Source organism: Drosophila kikkawai, chromosome X (genome assembly GCF_030179895.1).
Source record: "Drosophila kikkawai strain 14028-0561.14 chromosome X, DkikHiC1v2, whole genome shotgun sequence".
NCBI classification, from domain to species: Eukaryota; Metazoa; Arthropoda; class Insecta; order Diptera; family Drosophilidae; genus Drosophila; species Drosophila kikkawai.
In genome coordinates this window covers 22,875,361-22,898,427 of record NC_091733.1, presented here as the reverse complement: position 1 = coordinate 22,898,427, position 23,067 = coordinate 22,875,361, and the positions used below count along the sequence as shown (strand labels likewise).

At 35.1% G+C, this 23,067-nt stretch overlaps 1 protein-coding gene across 2 annotated transcripts in view; it reads right to left on the bottom strand.

Moving 5' to 3' along the window:
• Window positions 1-19,220, bottom strand: part of LOC138929263 (uncharacterized) — a 46,028-nt gene extending 26,808 nt beyond the window's left edge. For both annotated transcript variants that reach the window (XM_070288631.1, XM_070288632.1), the window contains exons 1-2: window positions 19,086-19,220; window positions 18,398-18,468 (exon numbers count right to left, since the gene is read on the bottom strand). The gene's annotated coding sequence lies outside the window, so the exon portion shown is untranslated. The remainder of the gene's footprint in view (window positions 1-18,397; window positions 18,469-19,085) is intronic.
• Between the last annotated feature and the right edge of the window lie 3,847 nt (window positions 19,221-23,067).

Below are 23,067 nucleotides of genomic sequence, written 5' to 3'. Positions count from 1 at the left end.
TAGCAATTGGTTCTCACGTTCGGGCCACAAAAAAAAGCATTGAAAAAAATAAAAAGAAGAAGCCAACGCCAGATACCAACTTGGCCAACGACCAGCGACCAGAAACGCGTTGCCAATTTGGCGTCATCGTTTGAGCTGAAGTCGGAGTCGAAGTCGGAGTTGGAGTTGAAGTTAAAGTTGCAGTTAAGGCTGAACTGCTGAAGTTGTCATTGTCATTGTCATCGTCACCTGTGCCTTTTTACAGATTTTCAGATTTATTTTTTGCAGCAGCAGCAGCAGCAGCAGCAGCAGCTGCTGTATCTGGATATCTGCTATCTGCGAATCTGCTGGATGCACAGATTGAAAGTCAATTAATTTGCAAAAGGTTGAAAGGGGAGAATAAAAAGGGGGATATATACAAACAAAACACTAAAATATATATTATTCTTATATATAAATATATATAACAATTGATAAATATTAATATTAAATTTTAATCCTTTGCGGAAAGAAAAACGCATAAAAATAAAATTAAAAAAATTATAAACTCTTAAAACTTATAATTTTGAAATATTTATAATGGAAGAATGCAAATGGAAAATAATAATAACTATTTTTTAACAAAGTTAACAAGTTCCAAGACAATTTATCTCTAAAAAAAATTCTAAATAAATATTTTAAAATATTTTAAAAATTTATTCAAATGTAAAATGTATTCTAAAATATTTTAAAATATTTATAACAATTTTAAATAAATAAAAATTTAAATTATATTGAAAAAGGGCATCACGTTAAAATATTTTAGCCGTAATTAAAAATTTTAATTTGAAATGATTTTGTGCAAGAATGCAAAAGGAAAATATTAATAAATAATTATTAACAAGCTAAAAAATTCGAAGACACTTTAACACTAAAAATAAATTATAAATAAATATTTAAAAAATTTACCAAAATGTAAAATATATTTTAAAATATTTTAAAATATTTATTACAATTTAAGAAAAAATGGGAAAAAATCAAACAAATAATAATAAGTAATTATTTACAATATTAAAAAATTCTAAGACTTTAACTCTAAAAAGAATTTATAAAGAAATATTTTAAAATATTTTAAAAATGCTTATAACAATTTAAAATAGATTAAAATTGAAATTATAATGATTACCAAAATCTAAACAAATATTTTAGCTTTTACTTAAACATTTATATCTTCATTTAGTAGGTGACACCTGAACCAATTCAATTCACCTTTAATTTCCCTAAATATATTTCCCCTTCAATTTTTAATTTTATTATTAAACTAAACCTTTTATTTTTTAATTTTTAAATCTCAATGAACTTTAAATTGCATTCTCCCTTTGTTTTCCATTCCGATTTATATCTAAATACTGGCCCTCTGTTCTTCGATTTGTGTGCTCGACGAGGCGTGTTCAGAGCGGCTGGGAGGTTCTTGAGATCGCCGCTGGGTCCACCCCTTAAAACTAGTCTTCTTGTTTTTTTTTTTTTTTTTTTTGATTTTTCCAAATGGAGGAGTATTTACTTGTGTATTTTTTCTTAATTTTCCTCTGTGTCCGTTGTCGTTTATCAATTATGACAAATCTTTGCGCATGCGTGGCCAGCGGCATCGCCATCGTCGTCAACGCAGCTATTTATAAACTTGGTAAAACTTGGTAAAAACTTCTTCCTCATATGTGTATGTATGTGTGTGTGTCTGTCCCATTCCGTGTTTCATTTTAATTTGTAATTATTTCCTCAGCTGCCTTCGCTTCCCCTCAGCGATTCAAACGATTCCGTGGACTCTTCTCGGCGTTGCCTTTGCATGTCGCTTTTTTCGAACTTCATTTGCGCTTCGGTTCGGTGACAAATAAATTAAGTGGCAGCCTCAACCAGAGAGGGAAGCCAGTCAGCTTCGAGCAAAAAAAAAACATAACAAATAATATAAAAAAAAAACAAGCATAAAAAACAAGGGAAAAAGCTAAGACAAGAAATGTGAAGAAATGAAGACTGCCCCAGGGCTTGGCCCTATTAAGGCAACAGCAACAAGTGCGAATATTGGCTAAGAAAGGGAAAGGACTATAAAATACTTATTATAAAAAATAAGAGAATAATAAATTTAAGAAATTAATAAAATAAAATTAAAAGAATTAATTCTCGAAGGAGAATTAGAGTTGCCTAAAAAGCAACTTGAGAATTATAAGCAGAATTCAGCAAATGTTGGTCACAGGCAGTCTTTAACTTTCACAAGATTTTTTAGATATATTCTTTTAAATATTTAAAAATAATAACCAAAACACCATATATATTTTAATTAAAACTTCAAAGAAAAAAATAAAGCAAGTCTGAATTTTTCCCAATCACTCAAACAAATCGCATTAAACATTGATTTTTCCCAAGGGTAAAATATAATTATTATATCGGACTCTCCAAATTATAAATACAAATATTATCGCTATAATGGTGTGGGGAAAATACAAATGATTCCCCGAAACCCATATACCTTAATAGCCCCGATAATACCCAAGGGAATAATTATTACCAACTAGCGGCAATTAAGAGTAATTCGCTGATTCGCTGAGGCTTCTTAAAGAGCCTACGCCCCCCGCTTTTGGGATTTATATTAAATGTTTAGAGATTGAAAACAGGTAATTAAATAATACAAATAAATAAAAATCTTATTTAACAGGCTTTTCTTATGAATATTTTAAGCAGAGTTCCTTGGGACCTCACACATTTCAAGTGTCAAGTGTCCCTGAGAAACTACTTTCAACTTCAAAGCCCACACTTGTGCGAAAATTTACAACAACTCATCCACTCAATCAAGGTGGCTACCAATGGATGAGGATGATGATGATCTCGAGGATCATCATCCCCAAAAATCAGATGCAAATAACTTGGACAAAGTCGCTTATTAATTTGGCATGTGACAAATTGTGCGTTGGCCAGCAATTAGAACAAGTTTTCGAGGAGAGCGCTGATTTAACAGAATTTCACAGCAGAGACACGTACAAAACGGCTTCGATTTGGTATAGAGGACGAGCACGAGCACGAGGACGAGAACGAGGAGCCTCAACAGACGACAAGTGGCACTTTGGCGCATTAAGAAAATCTGTACAAGTGTCACTTTGGCACAAACAGGGAGACCAGGGTAAAGGGGAAACCAGGGAACAGAAGCCAGACGGCAGAGGAGAATCTGTCAGCTGGAGGAGATCGAGATTGGAGATGGGGCACCGGCTTCAGCTTCAGCTCCAGCTCTGGCTCTGAATTATAACGCCAACGTTCCACCAAATGCAATTCCCCAGCACCAACAAGGATTACGCTGCGCTTGTTTAATCACTTTTCATTCGAGTTTCAAGCAAAAAAAAAATCATATATATATATATATATATATATAAATTTGTCCAGTCATCGGCATTATTTAATGAGTTGCCAACAGGTTGCCAACAGGCTTTGCCAAGCCAAGCGGAAAATCATCAGCTTCGGCTTCGTCCTCGGGCTTGGGTTCAGCTTGAAGCTTGAAGCTCCCAGCTCCCAGTTCCTGGCTCCATCTGCGGCGGATCCAGATGCAGATTCAGCTGAGTCAGCGCCGCAAACAGAAGCCAACAGCCAAGTCCCTTCAGTCAGTCAGTCAAGCGGCCTACGCCCGGACCCAGGAGAAGGCTCAGACGCGGGCCGAGACCCAGACCCAGACTCCAAGACCTCGGCCAAGACCAGGTTCAAAACCAAGTCCAAATCCCGGGCAAGGCTCCCAGAAAACAGAAAAAAATATACGTAAATTTATAAATAAATTTAAAAATAAATAAAATATATTTATTTAAATAAATAAATAAATTTGTACCAATTTACAAAAACTTTCACTGAAGAGAAGCCTTTAACAGAAGCCAAAACCTTGATTTAAGCCTTGCTCATTATAAATATTTATTTAATAATCATAAATATTTATTTAAAAATTATTAATATTTATTTAACAAATATAAATATTTATTTAAATATTATTAATATTTATTAACCCATATAAAAAGTTTATTTACTAATTATTAATAGTTAATTTGATAATTTTTATTGAAAAATTATTTAAAATATTTATTTAACAAATATAAATATTTATTTTATAACTATTAATATTAATTTAACAAAAACAAATATTTATTTAACAAATATAAATATATATTTAACAGTTTCTAATATTCTTTACACTTCAGGTTACAAATCCGCTTTGAATTAAAAAATTTTTTATTTCAGTGTGACCAGCTCATGTAAATGCAACTTGTTGGTGGCTCTGCCGACACTTGACTTGCCCTCTGCCAGCGTCGCAGTCGCGTCGCAGCGCGTAATGTCAATTTGACAGACAAACTGTCGACCGTTTGAAGCGTTTGCAGCTACTGTCTACCAGCCACCGATTATGATTTGTGGCTGTGCGCTTTCCCAGGAAGAAAAGGGAGTTTAGATTCTCCCAAAAAAATAAAAATAAAAAAACTGGAAGATTTCGAATTACTTAAAAAATTAGACCAAAAAGTAGGCTATATAAAATAAGAATTTAAAATAAATATTACAGGCAACAAATTTTAAACTACATTTTAAGGATAGATATTTTCTTTTAGTTTTTAAATTATTTAAAAAAAATTAAATTTAAATTTAAATTCTTAAATTAATATTTCGTTATAAAAATTTCATGAATATACCATATCTTTCTTTCATTTCTCTTGTATGATCTTCGGAGAGCTACTTGAAGTTACGAGAATTCCCAATAATCCAGGCCCCCCTTTTCGGCGTAGATCTATTCCTCCTGCTCCACCTCCTTCAGCTGGAGTGGCACTCGAAGTGCTACTTGGGCCTGGGGATTATACACACACACACATCCCCATCTGGCGTTGGCATCCACAGCATTCAATAAAGAATGTTTGCGATTTTTATCTCGCAAAACGCCGCGCGCGCGCTCTCTTGCGCACTCTCGCCCTTTCGCATTCGGCAGATCGCAGATACAAACTACAAGATACGCAGATATATACGGCCCCAAAGAGGTCCCTCCGAAAATCCCCCAATGGCCAGCGGCAGCCCCTCTCGGCTTAATACTCATAATTGATTAAAAAGAAAATTTCCATGGCATTTATGCGTACCACGCCACTCATACACACAATGTCGAGTTGTTGACAGCCTCCAAAGGAGTTGGGGGTGCACTGAGAGAAATAAGTTTTGCTGAGCTTTTGGAAAATGAAATATATTATGTACAGGCAGGAAGGGTAGAGCTAACACTTATCATTTAAAAGGCAAAAAAAGAAGTATTTAATAATTTAAAAATTAAAAAATAATTAAAAAATGAAATTAAAAAGTGTGACCTTGCCCTCTTTCATTGGAAGTTTTTTATTTTACCAAAATGTTGCTATATATTTTTTTACATTTACATTTACATTTAAATTAAAAACTGTATTTTATTACTATTTTATTTTATTATATATATTTTTTTAATTTCTTATTAAATTATTTTATAATTATTATGTATTTTAAAAAAAATGTGGGCTTTTCTATTAAGAAACTATATTAAAAATTTTATAATCCGGAAACTTCAATTTACATTTTTATACATTTATTAAATAATCTTTATTTTCTACTAAAAATTATTTAATTTAAGTTGGAAAAAAAACTAAATTAATTAATTTTAAGTAGAAAATATAGTCAATATTTATTTATTTTCATTTGATAATTATTATTTAATCAATTTTATATGCTTTTAAATACCTTTTTATTTCTTCCTTTATATTTAACACTTCTTAACCCCTAGTTTCTCCCAGTGTACCCAAATGGAGCTGGTGCTGGGACCTCTTCTCTGTTTTGTTCTGCAGTTGGCACTGCTGTTTTGCGTTCACTGGAAGTAGTTGTCGAAATGTTTTTATTTGTTATCGATTAATCGCTTGAATCAACAGCACCAAGCTGCGAGTCGTATTTGAATACAGATTCGCAGACTCAAGACTCAAGACTCGAACTCCAACTCCAACTCAGACTCAGACCGGTGGCTGGAGATACTCGAGTGCCGCCGCTCTGGGAAATGTTGCTGTGTAATTGTTTTGAAGTCTCTCTGCTCGCAGATTGGTAGCAGACTGGCTGTCAGCCAACTCGGAGCCCCCCAGACCCAATCCCAATCCCAAACCCAATCCCAGTTTCGGACTCGATTTGGCGTGCCTGTCAAATGCTGATTGATCGATTGCCTGCACACGTTTTTGTGAGCGCATTTATTGAGTATTTTATTAATATCAACTGATCGATGGGCCTGCCGCCGCCTGTTACAATTTCATTTTACCCTAATTCCAACTGCTGGTCTTTATTTTAATTGCGTGAAATCTACCGGTATGGGGGTCGTTTACTAATTAACTGTGAATTTTTATTAATTTTTGTATTTATATTTATATGAATATATCTTTGGAAAACTTGTATACAACCTGAGAAACTCTCTAATAGTCCGAGAAGTTGTCTATCCTATATCTTGCGAACTTCCCAGCAGGCAAAGAGCGAAACTTAGTGCGGATGGTTTCGAAAAATGTCTGCTAAAAATATTTAATACGGATAAATTATGGGACTTTCCGTATTAGTTTCGCTAATTGCTCAAAAACGGACGCACAAACGGACAAATAGCGGACGAGTAACGCGAATTCTGAGGATTATAGCCGCTAATGATGTCGTAAGAGGTCCGCAATCGAAATCCTATTCGGTTTCCGAAAATTATAGCACAAAACCCAAGACAAGGTATTAACTTTATTATCGTTTATGAGCCGAAATTGAACGTTTTGTCCGCTTGAAGCCCGTATCGTTTTTAATATCATAAATGAATGTCTGTTGGGTTCCTATAGAGTAACTCTTTAGAGTTATTGTGTAGTTTCCCCATTATTTTTTGGGACAACTTAAGGCTTATCGATAGTTAATTTTCTGGGACATCCTACTTTAACTTTGTCTAAAAAATTGTAATTTTTTTTTTTAGACCTTTCTCGCTTTATATATTTTTTTTATTTATCTAATTTCATAATTCCCCCCAAAAACCTTCTGGCCCAAAAAATACCCAGAAATCGAGACTATATAGGCTGACTTCTGCGAAGCGATTGATTGTGTGTGGCTTCCATTGAAAATCGGCTACCAACTTGGCCAAACTAGATCACACCCATTACCATTACCCTTTCCCCTTGCCCTTTCCCTTACCCTTTCCCCTTTCCCCTAAACTAGACTCGTGTTGCGATTGGGGGCTGAGATAACCGGCGGTTAGTCGACGAAGAACCACCGGTTAGTGGGTTAAACTCGACTCTCGAAAGGCCACATTGTCGCACCCGAAAAAAAAAATAAGAAAAAGAACGCGGAAAAAACGTATTAAATACAAATTTCCTGGTAATAAAACAGAGACCAGCCAGAGACTGGCTGCCAAAATAAAGAAATAAATCTTTACACCCCGAAAGAGTGACTAAGTCGAGAGCTGGGATGTTGTTGTAGCTGTTGTTGTATCTGGTGCTGCTGCTGCTGCTGCTGTTATTCCGTATCTGTATCTGCGTGTAAATCTCGCTCACATCCAGATGAAATACGGAGAGAGAGCCGGGCTCAAACAAAATTTTTATTGGAAATCTGTACGCAGAAATAGTCATCATCATCATCATCATTCTGTTCGGTTTGGGATTGGGATTGGGATTGGGATTGGGTTTGGTCTCGGGATCGCATCGCATCTTTTTCTTGTTTCCAGAGAGGCCTCAGATGCATATCGCTGTTCGCGCCGGGGCAATAAAAATATATATGAGCTGTTGATGACTGCATATAAAAATGATACAAAACGAAGGCTCTCTCGGATATAGCGTGATATATGTGATATGTGCGATATATGTGTGTCGGTAACTCCTGGAACAGGCCCTCTGAATAATTCCCGAAACAAGCTGATCGAAAATGTTCAGGGAATTTGGGTTTATGGCGAATGAAAAGAAGTATCTTAAAAGGTTAATAGTGAAGGAACTTGGCTTTAAAACATATCTTTTGCATAAGAACTTAACTTGAAAAATATGGAAAAGGGTTTCAGGCTAAGAACTTGGTTTGAAAAGTATCTTAAAGGGGTTTCTGACTTAAAACTTTACTTGAAAAATATTTAAAATATTTGAATATTAAACAAAAAAATAATTTAAAAAAAAATCTGTCTAAACTTCTCCGTTGACAATCACAAATTAATCAGAAGTTTTCAGCTCCCAGGGAAACCAACTGGAAAGCCACTTGAAAACCTATCGAGTGACGGAAATTTAGAGAGAGGAAAAACCTGTGAGTTTTCGCAATAACCGCAGCAGCAACAACAACAACAACAACAACAGGAGGAGGAGGCAGAGTCGGCAGGTGAATCCAAGCCGAAGCCAATCTGGACCTTGGTCAAATCAGACTCGTCTCGGGGATTGCATTTAATTGCTATAATTTTTCAATTGCAACAAAAGGCGGCCCCACACAGAGACAATGGCGGAGACAAAAGGCTAAAGCCGAGGCAAAATCGGAATCCAAAACCAAGATACATACATATGTATATGCGAGGAGAGTGCATTCAGGCAGGTGGCTGGAGATGGATTTCCTGAAATCAAATCTAGCAAATCAGACCAAAACCAAACACCGAAAACCAAACTAAGACCGATGTCTGTCTCTCTGGCTAAATGCTAAATGCTAGTTGTCAGCAGAAACTAAAATTTTAAATGCCTTCTCCAGGCCAGACACTGTGGGGGCGGGGTGGGTGGCGTTTTTTTGGCTTGGGAAATGGAGGAAAGTCGAGGAAAAGCCGGGCGACTAGCGACTAGAGACAGGCGACAGGCGGCGGAGCGTGCCATCAATATGGCAAACGACGACAAACGCAAACTTGGCAACGACTGAGTGAATCGACGACGATGGCATTGAACAGAAGGCAAGCTATCTATCTATCCGAGAGATACACAGGGCCCTCCTCCCGCTTTAGTTACAGATACAGATACACTAAGCCAACAGATACAGATACACATGTGCACTGAAAGGAATTATTGAAAGCTAAGCTTGGACAGAAATTTAAATGTAGAAAATGGAGGAAAAGGAGTTTTATTTTTAAAAATTGCTTAACCAAAAATTATTATTATATATATTTATACTTTTTATTATTTTCATTACATACAAAATATATAATTAAATTTAAAAAAATTTATCTCAGTGCCGCCTTTGGTTCGGCCTTGCTCCGCTCTGCTTTTGGCCAGGTCCGCCTGAGCCGCCAAGCCACCAAGCCGCCGCCAGAGCTGTTGGCTCGGTGTACAATTACCTTAACGCATCGACAATTATACGAATGGCTGGCTGCCGCTGCCGCTGCCACTTGGAGATGGAGATGGGGCCAAGGGTGGGGCGGTCTTGGCTGGTTTGGCTCTTGGCTGTTGGCTCTTAGCTCTTGGCTCTTGGCTGTTTTAGCCCTGCCTCGGACCAGCCCATCAGGTGCGATATGCGATACGCAGGCGACGCGTCGACGGTTGAGACAATTGCGCCACAAAACGGTTGCGACTGGATGCCCCAGAAGATTGCCCCCCTTTTTTTGGGATGCCCCACAGTAATGTGGGGAGACTAAGAACCCAACGCCCCCTCAAAAAAAAATTAAAGTAAAAATAAGAAAAATAAAATAAAATATAAAAAGAATAGAAAAGAATGAACTCAGTGAACTTGTCTTTGGTTGAAAAAGTAAGGCAATGAAAGACCTAATTAAAGTTTAAATAAAATTATAAATATTCTTAATAAATATTATTTTATTTTATAGATATATAACATATATTTAACTAAATACTAGTCTACTTTTTATAGCCTATAATCGGAAGCATCCCTTTTGAAATAAAACCCAAAATGATTGCCTGTATCAGGTGGAAAGGGCACCTGTGGCCTGCCCTTTGGTTTATTGCGGTTACCATGGTTTGCCTCCTACTCCAACTCTTCATAATCATTTCTCTATATCCTTTCTACCTATATCTCTTCCACCTATATCCCTTCTACCTATAACCCATCTCTTCATCTACTGAGAGATGATACGGCTTCCCCGGAAAAACTGATTGAATTGAGCCAAGGCACTTGGGGCAATAATTCCAGAATTTATTCGTGGGGGCGGCTGGGGCGTGGCACATGCCCTGAGGCCCATCCGCCCCCCCTCCGCCTCACCATATGTGTGTGTGCAGATTGAATTAAATTGTATTGAAAAGTTTTGCGCGCCCCCCGAAAAAGTCGCAGGCGAAAAAGGATGCAGGCTCTATTTACTTTTTAATTGGCAAAATTAATGCAATGCAATGAAACGAAGCCAGATATGGGGATAAAGTATCCAGATCAAATGGGAATATATATGGCAAGTGCGTCCCTTGTTTTCCCGGACTTGGAGGGGCGGGGGACTGACATGCCAACGGCACTTTGTGGGGGCTGCTCTTGCCGCTGTTTTGTAATTCTTAGAAATTCAATTTTCAACTTAAGGAATACAAAAACAGCTGAAGCAAGTGATTAAGTGAAAAGCAAAAACAAAAAAAAAGATACGGAGAGAAAACTCAAGTGAGATCGATGTGGGAAATACACTATAACAGAGTGAATAAAATTCTTTGATAATTATTTTTATATAATTTGTTTAGTTTTATATTATTTAAATATTTTATATGCAAATATTTATATTTTTCCCATGAAATTCATATATTTAAATATTAAATTATATTGAAAAAACCTTTATAAAATTATAAATTTGTAGTTTGAACTAAAAATATCTAAGAAATATTTTAAAAGTATATCATCGTAATTTTTTTATAGGCAAATATTTAAATATTTTTCTTATATAAATATTAAATTTATTATTATTTTTTAAATATTAAATTAAATTAGTTTATAATTTATTAAAATTAATTAAATATTCAATTATATTAAAACAAAGCTTTTAAAAAAGTATAAATTTGTAACTTTTACTGAAAAATGTCTAAAAAATGTTTAAATAAAAATGTAAAAAAATATCTGCTGTTTGTTCTTCAATTTCCCTAGAAACCATTTGAAGCTTATTCAATTTTTTTAAAAACACTTTCATGAACTTCTCAACTTCTCACTTTCTTCCATTGACAAGCCTCTTCTCAAATTCGCCATACCCTTTAAAGTTCGCAAAATAAAAAAAAAAGAAGAAAACACAAGTAAAAACAGAAAACACAAAATAAATAAATAAATAAATAAGCATTCGAGACTGAACTGAAACTGAAATGTTGTTTGGCGGCGTCGCCGTTTTGATCCACTCGCATAATGATAATGAAGATCATGATGGCATTGGCATTGCCCTGCCCCGATCCCAGTCCGTCCCTCAGTCCCGTCAGTCATTCGAGCAAGTCAGTCACACATATTGAAATAATTATTATCTGCATTTTGAGATCGGCAGAGCACCGACTCCGCCGACTCCGACTCCGAGGAAGACTCCGACGGAGGAGTTCGGCACGGCGAATTGAAGGCCATAAAAAATCAACGCATATTGCACACTGTCAATCCAAAAAGCATCTTGGCCTCATGTACTGAGAAAACCAGCACTAAGAGAAATTTTGGGGGTGCGGCAGATTTTTAAGAATATTTATAATTTATATTTATATTTTAAAAAGAGGCTGTCCCGCAATATGTCTTTCATTTTTTAAATAATTTATGAAAAAGGGTCTGTATAAACTCTCTTTAACAATACCTTACACGATTTCTTGTGTTTGTTTTAAATTTTATGATATTTATAATATTTATGAATAATTAAAATTTATTAAAAATTTAAAGTTGAAATCCCAACTATAAAATACCTAAGCCAGAACGAAAATTAAAATTTTCTTTAAATTTTTTGAATAAAAAAATAAAAATAAAAAAATACCTCCCAAACTTGTCCTAGTTTTATGTATATTTTTTTTCTTTACCAGATATATTCTTTTATACATTCCTAAAGATAAAATAAGAACTTTAAATATTTTATTTGTAATATATATTTTATTTAAATATTTACCCTTATTATTTTCTGCAAGTGCCAAAGAGAGTCAGTTACGGGTACAGCTCATTAGCACCAGCGAATCCGCACTCTCTCTCTCTCTCTCTCTCTTTCTCTCGGAATATATATACATATATCCCTTTGAAAGGAAGTGATAATCCTTTGACAAAAGCCTGCAAAAAAAAAATAAGGAGAACCTGAGGATTTTGCGCGTGAAGTGAACAAGAAAATCCATGCAAAAAACGAGCGATTCCAGGGCAGAGGTTTGGAGGTTTGGAAATTCCCCAAAGAACCAAAACCAAACCAAAAACCGAACCGAATGACAACAGGCCTCCGCCTCTGTGTAATGCGACGTGTTTGCCTCAATTCGAGCATATGAAAACGGTTTATTTTGCTCGATTAAGTTGCCTTTTGAAATGCGATTCAAGACGAAAGGGGAGAGCAACAAAAAAAAATAAAGCTGAATAAAATCGAAAAGGAAAAGGCAAAGGAAATGCTGGGCTGGAGGGGGAAAATCACAAACCAAATCGCAGGAAGCTGGGAAAAGCGCGACAGGAAGCAATAAAAAAAAGGCGAGGGAGCCATCGGAAATGACTGGTCCAAGCTAATATGGCCAAGATATTGAAAGCCGCCTTCCTGTGCCAATAACAATAGGGCCAATGACATGGGCGGGTTTGGGAAGGTAAAATTCTGGAGAAAAGGTTTTAGCTAAGGATAAAAATATAAAATGAAAATATTATAGGATTGAAATATTATTGGGAGAAGGAACGGTTACTAAAATTCCAGAAAAATAAGTTTAAGAGAATTAATCAACTCACATAAGGTATAGAAAATATATAAAAATTTAATTAATAATTTAAAAATTTTAATACAAAGGTAACAATAATATATTATAAATATAAAATATTTTTAAGAAACATAATCGCTCCCTAAACTCTTTGAAAAATATCTATAAAAAAGGTTACCTAACGCAAAAGAAACCCATAAAAATATATAAATCATTCAATAAAATAAAATATAAATATAATAAAAAATAAACTATAAAATAATATAAAAATTATAATAAAAAAAACTAGAAAATAATAAAAATATCATCATAAAAAACAAGTAACTCCTTCTATAAGTACCATACCGAACGACTTCCAGTAGCTCTTGACCTTGGCCAGATTACAGATACCATCCAGGATAGGATTTTATAGGTAGCGCCCAGGATAAGCAGTTACGAGCGTAACTGGCCATAAAACTTTCACCGATACTACCGATAAAAATCAATGAGCTGGCAGGTAACTCGATCCCGAAACCGATCTCTAAGCATTGGCTTTACGATCGCCATAAAACCGATCTCTGTTTGTTGAGGCAAGGTTTCAATTGCAGCAAGTACACCCAGTTCGGGGACTACTGAGTATATTGATACCTCCAGACAGAAGTGCCAGAGGAGTGGGGGGAGGGGAGAAAGAGGTATCATTGATCCTCAGACAGTAGCCGCGGCGCCATAAAACTCTCTGCTTGAGACTCGTAAATCCGTGGGAAACATTTACGAGGGCTAGGGATATATCTTTATATATATATTTACGACTTTATTATTATTAGATGTCATAGTTTTTTTTTCGGGAAAATGGGAAATGGAGAAGAAAGAGGTGAGGCCTATTGAAGGGAAAGTATAAAAAAGACTTGATTGGGAATTTAATACATAATAAATATATAAATATATAAAATTCAAGTAGAATATTATATATAAATTTAAATTATAATTTAAAGAAATTACAATAAAATTTAAGTAAAATTAAGATCCCAGGTACATTTCCCCTTTTTCAGCTTCAGTCTCTGGCTCTTGGCTGTAAATCATAATACCCTTCAGCCAATTTCCTGTTCCCCTCTCCTCCTCCTCCAATATTTAGCCCATTACTGCCCCCTGATTTTGCTGCTCCTGCTGGATTTATATATATGTATATATCTTCTTTTTTTTTAAAGATTTTTTTCGCCCACACAAGGATCTCGCCGTAGTTTTGTACTTTACTTTCGGATCCCTGCCTTCGGTCAGGGGGACAATATTTATAACTTTTTGCGGCGCGCGTCTCAATTCATTTGTCGTGTGTTCGAGTACCTAACCCCCCCTTGGTTTTGCCCCCCGATTTCTGCGAGTGTCTGCCACCTACGTAAGCGTATAATTCGTTTAGCGTCAAAAGGCAGCCAACAACAACGGCTACACAAACTTAATCAGTCACTTTAACACCCAGCAGCCGCCACTTGCACACTGCAACGCACAAGTATAGTCGCGGTCAAGGGAATAGTAATGATTTTATATTATTTTTTATTCATTAAAATATTACATTTTTGTTAAAGTTTCATGTTTTTATAGTGCTTAAGAGATCAGTTTTAAGGCAATTCCATTTAAAATAAATCTTAGTTTAGGCTTAACAAATTTACATTAAGTTTTTAGCTAATATTAACAAAACAACTTATTTTAGAAAGCTAATACAAATTGCTTGTATATTTATAGCTTCACATAAACTTTAAAAACGTTTAAAAATATTTTTTTTTAATTATAAAACGCACATTCAAAGCTAGTTTTAAAATCAAGTGATATTTACATAAAAAAAATAAATACAAATTAAAAGCTCTGTAAAAAAGTATGCTTATATCATGGATAATTTATTAGTTGCTTAAATTTAAATTTTAAAAAATTTGCAAAATTATAAACAATAAATATAAAATATTTAAAAAATCAGCTGCTATTATTTTGACAGCAGCTGTGTGCCCCAAAGGTAAGCGAGGGAGAGCCAAGACGCGACAGAGAGACAGAGAGAGAGAGAGTGGGGCTGCGAGAAGTGCGTGAGCGTGGAGAAAGAGACAGGGCCGGGAGTCTGGAAGACTGGAAGACTGGAAGACTGGAGAAGCGAAGAACTGCGTCTGTCATGGTCGATATTGCGTTGACACCAAATTTGCATTAAAATGCAATTGTGAACTCGCAAGGCGACGAGTCTCGTCTCAGTTTGCTTCGCTTTGCCATTATACACTGAGAGAAATTCCAAACAAATTGGAAAGCATATAAGATTATATCGATTATAATACATTTTAAGCCATTAAAATGCAAATATATTTATTTATTTTATACATTTTACATTATAAATTTATATTAAAAAATTCTAAAAAAAAAGTTTCAATATTCAGGCCCCTTTGAAAGGTTTTTTTAAATACAATTTTTTCCGATAAATCTCTATTAAAAGTTCCTAAAAAATCGAATTTTCGGGTTCCTTTGTAGGGAATTTAATGGACAAAAAGAGTGATTGCAAAAGAAAAACATTTATATTCCGATTGGCCATTAAATTCCTAATTAAATGTATTAAAAAAAATAACACATTTTTTCAAAATTTGCAAAAAAAAATTATATCCATATTGCAATTGCACTTACATATTTCAAAGCATTTTCAGAATATTGAATATCAAAAACCTTTCTTAAACGTCAATACCAAAATATATAAATATATACCCTATATTTTGTTAGTATATATGTACTTGTAGCTAAGATATTTCTTTCAGTGCCTTTACCCCCTCCAGTGGGTAATGCATCTTTAGTGTCTATTGAGCAGGACATTAGTCACGTGGCCAGCCGTGGGCCGCAGGCGACAGACACAACGCCGCGAAATATCAATTAAATTGCAGAAAATAGAAAGTGAATTCTTAGCGCTTTGATCTCTCTGCCTGGTTTACGATCTTCTCGAGAATCAGCAAAAAGAGATCGACTAACTGGAGACATGCGACTTGCGACTAGCGACACCAATTAAAAATAGTTTTGACACATAGCAAAGTCCGGGCGACAATTTCAGCAATAAATTAATTACAGCAAAAAAAAAATGAAAAGAAAAAAATGTTTAGAGCCCGGAGAAAGCCCTGAAAGGCATTTTGGCGGATTTCTGATTTTGCCAGATTTTTACAGTGGGCGTGTGTGTGTGTGCACACTCAAAGAAAAAAAAAGAAAAGAAAGAAAACACTGTGTCTGTGTGGGCGTCTTCCCTCAGTCCACGTATCTCTTTCTTTGGCTCTTTAACACCGCAGAACAATTCAAGGCACACAGAGAAAAATAATCTTAATGTTGCTGTGACTACCCAGCAGATAAAAACGTTTGTTTATGATATTTAAAACGATATTTTTGTGGGTTTCAAGCGGACAAAACGTAAGATTTAGGCTCATAAACGATAATAAAGTTAATCTTAACCTTTTACTACATCATTTTGGGGTATAACCCTGAGAATTCGCGATACTCGTCCGCTATTCGTCCGATTCTTTGTCCGTATTTAATATTTTTAGCGGACATTATTCGGATCCATCCGCACTAATTTCGGTCTCTGTGTCTGCTGGGTAAAGTTATTTAGTTTCTAATTTTAAGAGATTTTTTTTTTGCAGTGTTTTATACAAGGGCCTGTTCCTCTTCCTGGGTGATAGTCAAAGCCTGGGGGCAGTAGTCCCTGCCAGCGGTGATCTTGAGGGGTCTTTTATAAAGTGTTTGCTAGCCTGTTGTTGGCAGACAACTCAGCCACTAGGCTTGAAAGTTGAAAGCTCCTACAGAAAGTATTATAACCAAAAAAAAAAAAAAAAAGAGATATATATAAATATATAACTAGTAAAAGAAAGAAACTACATACAACCTGCTGCCGCTTTCAATTATTCACACATCATCAATGGGCTACACAGAAAAATTTGTATATATTCAAGTTTTAGCACCTACTTTTCTCTCTTCTTTATTTATTTTGTTGTGTTTTTTCTTTATTTTTAATTTTATTTCCCCCCCACAAAACCCGAACGTGTCTGCATATTGTTTCGTTCATGTCAAATTATTGACCCGCGCCCAGGATTTTGAAATGTTTATGCCTTTTCATGACTGAGATGTGCAATTGATAAATCCTGGCACCGAAAACTGGAAATTATGAATATGCAAACGTGCCGGTGAAGATGGAGATTCCAGCCCAAAGTCCCCAAAGTTCCCAAGACTCTCGACACCGCCCGCTGGCTTTAAGCCAGGTTGTCGTCGTCGTCGGTAGCCCAGCACCTAGACAGGGTCCCATATATACATGTTTATGCGTCAAGAAAATCACTTGAAAAAGATGCTCAAGTTTCCCACTTTATATATGTATTATTTATGCTGGAAAAATAATTGTATTAAAGAAAAAAAGCCTTATTTGAATATTTAAATTCTTTTAGACTGGCATAAACCTAGTCAGAACCCAGGGGTTATCAGCGACAAGCGATCAATACAGCAGCAATCAATATGGTCAATAAAGTTCAGGCCTATAGGGGGTTTTTTTTTGGCTCCTCAAGGGGGGTACAGGAGGGGGGAGGTTGCCTCGAGTCGAACAAGGCAACGTGATGTACAGCGCTGAAACTGAAACCCAAGAAGCCTGCCTCACAGATCACACTCCTTGCATATGCAAGTGGGGGGTTAAGCTGCAGGCTTCAGGCTCCAGGCTGCAGGGTGTTAAGAGCATATAGGCTTAGGGGAGGGAAGGGGGTTAAGACAGCGGGACATCGGGTCTTCGGGCGTCCCGTCACCGGCTCTTGTTGTCACTGTTGTTGTCGCTTGATCGCAAATTTGCCTTGGCAAGCTTGACAACTAGCAAGGAGTCAGCCCCAAAAAACACTGAGCTAAATTTGTAGGTAATTTAGGTAATATAAAAGAAGGAAATACAAAAAAAAATTAGCCTAAAAGTAGAGAAAATAGTAATATAAAATTTACAGAAAATAAAAAAAAATAAAACAGAAAATATTAAAAAATAAAATTACAAAAAATAATAAAAAAAAAAATTACAGAAAATATTAAAAAAATAAAGAAAAATCAGAAAATAATAAAAATAAAATTACAGAAAATTAAAAAAATTAAAAAATAAAAAAAATTGTTTGCGGTGCAAAAAGCAGAAGAATTTCCAAGGCAGAAAAGCAGGGAAACCAGGGAAGAGCGTAAGCAGAAAAGCAGGCAAGCTTGAAAGCAACTCAGCAAATGCAGTCGCTAAAGCCGGCACCTTAAAATAATGTTACAAAACTTCAGTTTATTTTTATTTTTTATTTTTGGCCAAGTACGGCCCTGTAACCAATTCGAGGCAACGCCATGCCAGACCCCCAACCCCAGCCCCAACCCCAGCTGCAACCCCAACACCACCGATCTGCGATCCTACCGATCCTCCGGCAAAGCAAACAACAAATTGGAGATCACGGTTTTCATGTACTACATGCAAATTCATTGCTACTGTGGCTCCTCGATGGAGCTGAAGCTGGAGCTGCAGCTCTCCTCCATAACCATAAAGAGGAGCCAGTGGCCAGCAGCAGCAGCAGCAGCAGCCGGAAGAGCAGCGAGTTAAATAAACAATCCGAAACCGAAACAACAGAGACCCAACTCTCGGGAGTCATTCACAAAAAAGAAGAGAGGCTAATGCGCTACGCACCAGGTTTTAAGGTGACTTCACTTACCCAAAAATCCAAGGAGGTTTCTTCACTTCCCAGTGGGTTCTTGATCACAAAGAACAGATGCCTCGGTTGAGCTGCAATCAAATGAAAATAAATAATTTAAAAAAATTAATAAATAAATAAATAGATAAATGAAGAAATAAATGAATAGGTAAATGAATTAATAAATGAATATATAAATGAATAGATAAATGAATATATAAATGAATAAATAAATTATTAAATAAAAAAACCAAATAAATCAATAATAAACATTTTAAAAATATGTAGTTATAAATTCGCAAGCTTTATTATATTTTTCCCCGCTTATTTGAATCATTTCGAATCAATATACCTTTGATTACCTAGAGTAGGTCCTTTTTGGCATTATGCTAAGTAGCTAGAATTGTTTGATCAGCGCCTGTTCAACTATCGAGTATTCGTCGCCTGTTTTTTGTTTTTTTTTATGGTTTTTATGGGGACAGGAAATCGTAGACGCCATCTCGTCGTTCCTGTGTTCCCCCCTGACCTGTTCTCTACCCCAACCCATGCCCCTGAACAAAGCACGTGGCTAGATCTGGTAGCTGGCGCCTTTCATACTCTAATATTTAGTGATATATATATTTTGCGAAATACTTGAACATTCTATTGCCTGGGCAACAGACTTCCGTGGAATCTGTGCTTCTATTGGGTATCGAATTTCAACACTCACCATTCGAATGCCACTGTTGTTTATTTTCTTGGAGTTTAATTAAAATTTGTATACACTTCACTGGCGATTGAAACTGGGACACTTGTCGTTGCCAAAGCCGCCTTCGTTCTATTTGATTTAAGCCTTCGATTGACTGGGGGGGACTGAAAGCTGAGGTTTCCGAGGTTTATCGATTGGCAATCGTTTGCCAAAGCTGCAATCTAAGTAATATCGATATGCAGTGGCTTATTATCGAGTAGGAAGGGTTGTCAGACGGCTTAAAAAGAAAAAGCTTTTGACTTGTAAAATTAACTAACATTACAAGAAATTAACTACTAAATTAAATAAAGTAAAAGTCAAGCTACCTTGCCTTAATTTTAATAGAAAATTATAATTTTGTTTTAGTTGCCAAATTCAAGTTCAAGTTACCCTTTGCTTATTTTATACAAAATTCCCTTAAGAATAAGGCCAAAACCTTTTTGCTTTTCTTTTCTTTTTTTTAACATTTTATTTAGTTTTTTTTTACCATAAATTTTTCCCATTTAATGTTTACACTCTCCGGAAACGCGAGCAACAGAGAAAAATGTATAACAACTGAAACCGAAACAGAAAAACAAAAAAAAAATAAAACAATTCAAACATTTCCTGTGCTCTCCAGGTAGCTCTCCCGAGATTGGCCTTAAAAATTATTTATATATTTTTTTTTGTTAGAAAATCAAACAATTAACCTCGAACTTGCCGCTACAACATGTTTGAGACATAAAAATTTCCAATTAATTTTTGTTCACCGGCTTGTGTTTTGGTTTTTAGTGGCCGCCGAGCAGCAACTTCCACGGAAATAAAAAAAAAGAAGCTGAAAAAATTGTCACAGCCGCCGTTAACAAATAATTTCTGTGGCTGCTCGGCGTGGTTTGGTTGTATTTTTTTTTATTTTCGGCTCTTTGGGGTTTTCAATGGAAACGAAACACATAAAACATGGCCAAACAAGACCGGCCCAAAGCCAAACCGAATGACTGATGTACAAACTGACCAACTGACGGAATGCCAAAAGGGTATAAAAGTAGAAAAAAAAAATCATTCACTTGCGAGGCAATTTTTTAATTGCTCTGATTGACCTTTTCTGACCCTTAAAAATTATTTCTTTGAAAATTTTAAAATTATTTGACTTCTTTTCTAAATAATTCTAAATATGAATTAAATTACACTGAAAATTAAATTTAATTTAAAAAATAATAGTTTGAAATTTTTAAAATTATTTAAATTCTTTTCTAATTACAAATTTGAATTCTTGATTTTTAAAATATACACGAATATTACTATTACAAATATTATTATTTTAAATTAAAAATAATCGTTTGAAATTTTTAAAAATTATTTGAATAATCTAAACGGTTTTTTATTAATTAAACCCTTTTTTTAATATTAATAATTGTTATTTTTACAATTAATGTTATTTTAAAATTAAGAGTATGCTTTGATTAATATTTTCTTACCCTTAAAAATAAAAAGTTTAAAGTTTTAAAAATATTTGAATAAACTAAACAGGTTTTTCTGGTTTAAAATTTGATTTACTCATTTTTTAAATATTAATAATTATTATTACAATTATTATTACTATTATTAAATATTAATAACCACAAAAATTTTGGGTTTAAGCTAAATTTAAATGGTTTAACAGTCTTAAAAGCCTAACTAAATCTAGTTTACTTCAAAAGAAAATTACTCAAAGATCTATATTTAATTTTCCCTTGATCTCTTATTAAATTATTTAAATTATGTGGGTAATTTATGTATTATTTTTTAGCAAATATCAACTTAAAGGGGACCCCCACTTGCAGCCAGAAACTTCCAATTGATTTTCATTAGTTTCAAGGGCCAGCGACGAGCACTTTGGCCACTGAGGCGAGTTAACCCACATGTTGGCCATGTGATGACAAAAGTTCATTAGCGACGCCTCAGTGGGTTAAGCAGTGCTGGACTCCGCACACACACGCACACACACATCCGGTGAGGGGTTGATTTTCTTTATCTGGGATTTTCTTGAGCGCGCCTGCTGGGCTTTATTGCTAATAAATATTGGATCATAAATTCATAATTAATATTGTGGGGCGAATTCTTGGGACAGACAACGAATACGACTGCGACTGTGGGTGTAATAATGAATGCTCTCCCCGGGAATCCCTCTTAACCCCTTTCCCCAGGCACCAAAATGTAATTTAAGCAAATATTTTAATTGTTTTCGGTCCAAAGGAGAGAGAGAGCGCAGCATTGTCATTGTCAGGACGGCGGTGGCGACGGCACCTGGCCACCCACAACATCCTCCCTCTCACATGTGACAATTCGGGCGAGTCTTGGATAAAATTTTATCGCTTGGAAATTTTTCAATTTTCAAATGAAACGACTATGGATATGGAAATGAAGATTTAAATGCCAGCTAGGCAGACTCCCTCGGAATATATATATATATAAACATATATATATATGTTTAAGGGTATAAAAAGAGGGGAGTGAGCAGGACTCTTATTAGGGCTAACAACCCGCAACAAAGCGGCCATGTCGAAGCCCTCAATCTTCGAAAAAAGGGACATGTTCCACTTGAAAATAACAATTTCATTCAATTTTTGATCATTTGCTACCAGAAATGGCAAATCAAAAAGCCATAAAAACCGACAAACGACCGAAAAACCAAAAAACGGACAACCCGGCGAGTGTCCCGTTTTGTCGTCCTTCAATCCTGTGTTTGTGAGTGTGCCGTGTGCCTCCTTTAGCTCCTTGAAACAGTTACACGGGGGCGGGTTTCGTGGCACTCTTCCTACCCGAAAGGTTGTTGGTTTTTTCAGGGAGATTTGATAAATACTTGTTTGAAGTTTTTAAATATTTAAAAAATAGTTACTTGGGGAATTTACAAATTCATAATTTTTAATAAATATTTATTAAATTTTCGGGCATGAAAAGTAACAAAACTATTTTCATATATTTTGTATATATTTTTTTAAGGCTGTTGTTAAATGTTTAATAATAAAGAAAAAATAAATTACTGGGATTTATTTTATAGATAAATAATTACAATTATATTTTAAAGTTTTTTTTTAATATAAAAGCAGTTTAAAATATTTTTTAATTAAATTTTATATTAAAATATTTACCGAGAAACTAAAGACATATCAAATTAAATTTGTAAAACCCCATCCCTAAAAAGTGTATACCGAAATTCGTTTTTGAAAATATTTTCCAAAATTTCTGGTACTTGTGGTTTTTTCTTTTCCTTTCTTTCTGTGGGTGGTGGAAGGGTCACGGGGTCGACGCTCGTTTGGTTTTAAAATTGAAATGATACGCAACCAGACACACACACACACACCAACACACAGGGCAGTCCACTTGTATGTGATTGAGTTTTCCTCAGCCCTCAACCCTCGGTCCTTGGTCCTGCCTTTCCTTTTCCATTTTCCTATTTTTTTGGGCAAATCCTGCACGCAAAATTTATGTTGCATAAAATTTGTCAATGAATTTTATACCAGGAATTTGACTTGCTTTCTTTTCTTCAATTTTAAAACGACTTTTGTGCGCCTGCACGTGGCATATGGAGCGTAAAGGATACGGGAATTGGGTTGGGAATTGGGCAACACCCCAAGGATCAAGCAAGGGAAAGCACCACGAAATCGAAGGACACTCTTTTGGTCGAAAGGGGCTTAAGATCTTAAAATATCTATTAAATAGGTTTTATTAAACGTCGGATTTCTATAAAAGATCCTGGGAAACTGGGTTGTTATAGGAATTAATTTAAAAAAATTAGAACAAGTATTAAGCCAGATCTAAAAAATATATACTTATAATATAATATTATCTTATTTAATATTTATAAAATATTTTTAAATATTTCTTATTTAAAAACCCTAAATTTATGTTATTCCCTAGCTTAACCATAATTATTAATCATTCTTTCTTCTTTTGCTAGGTGCAGCTACAATTATTGCCTTTTCTTGTTGAACAATGGCCAGCATTC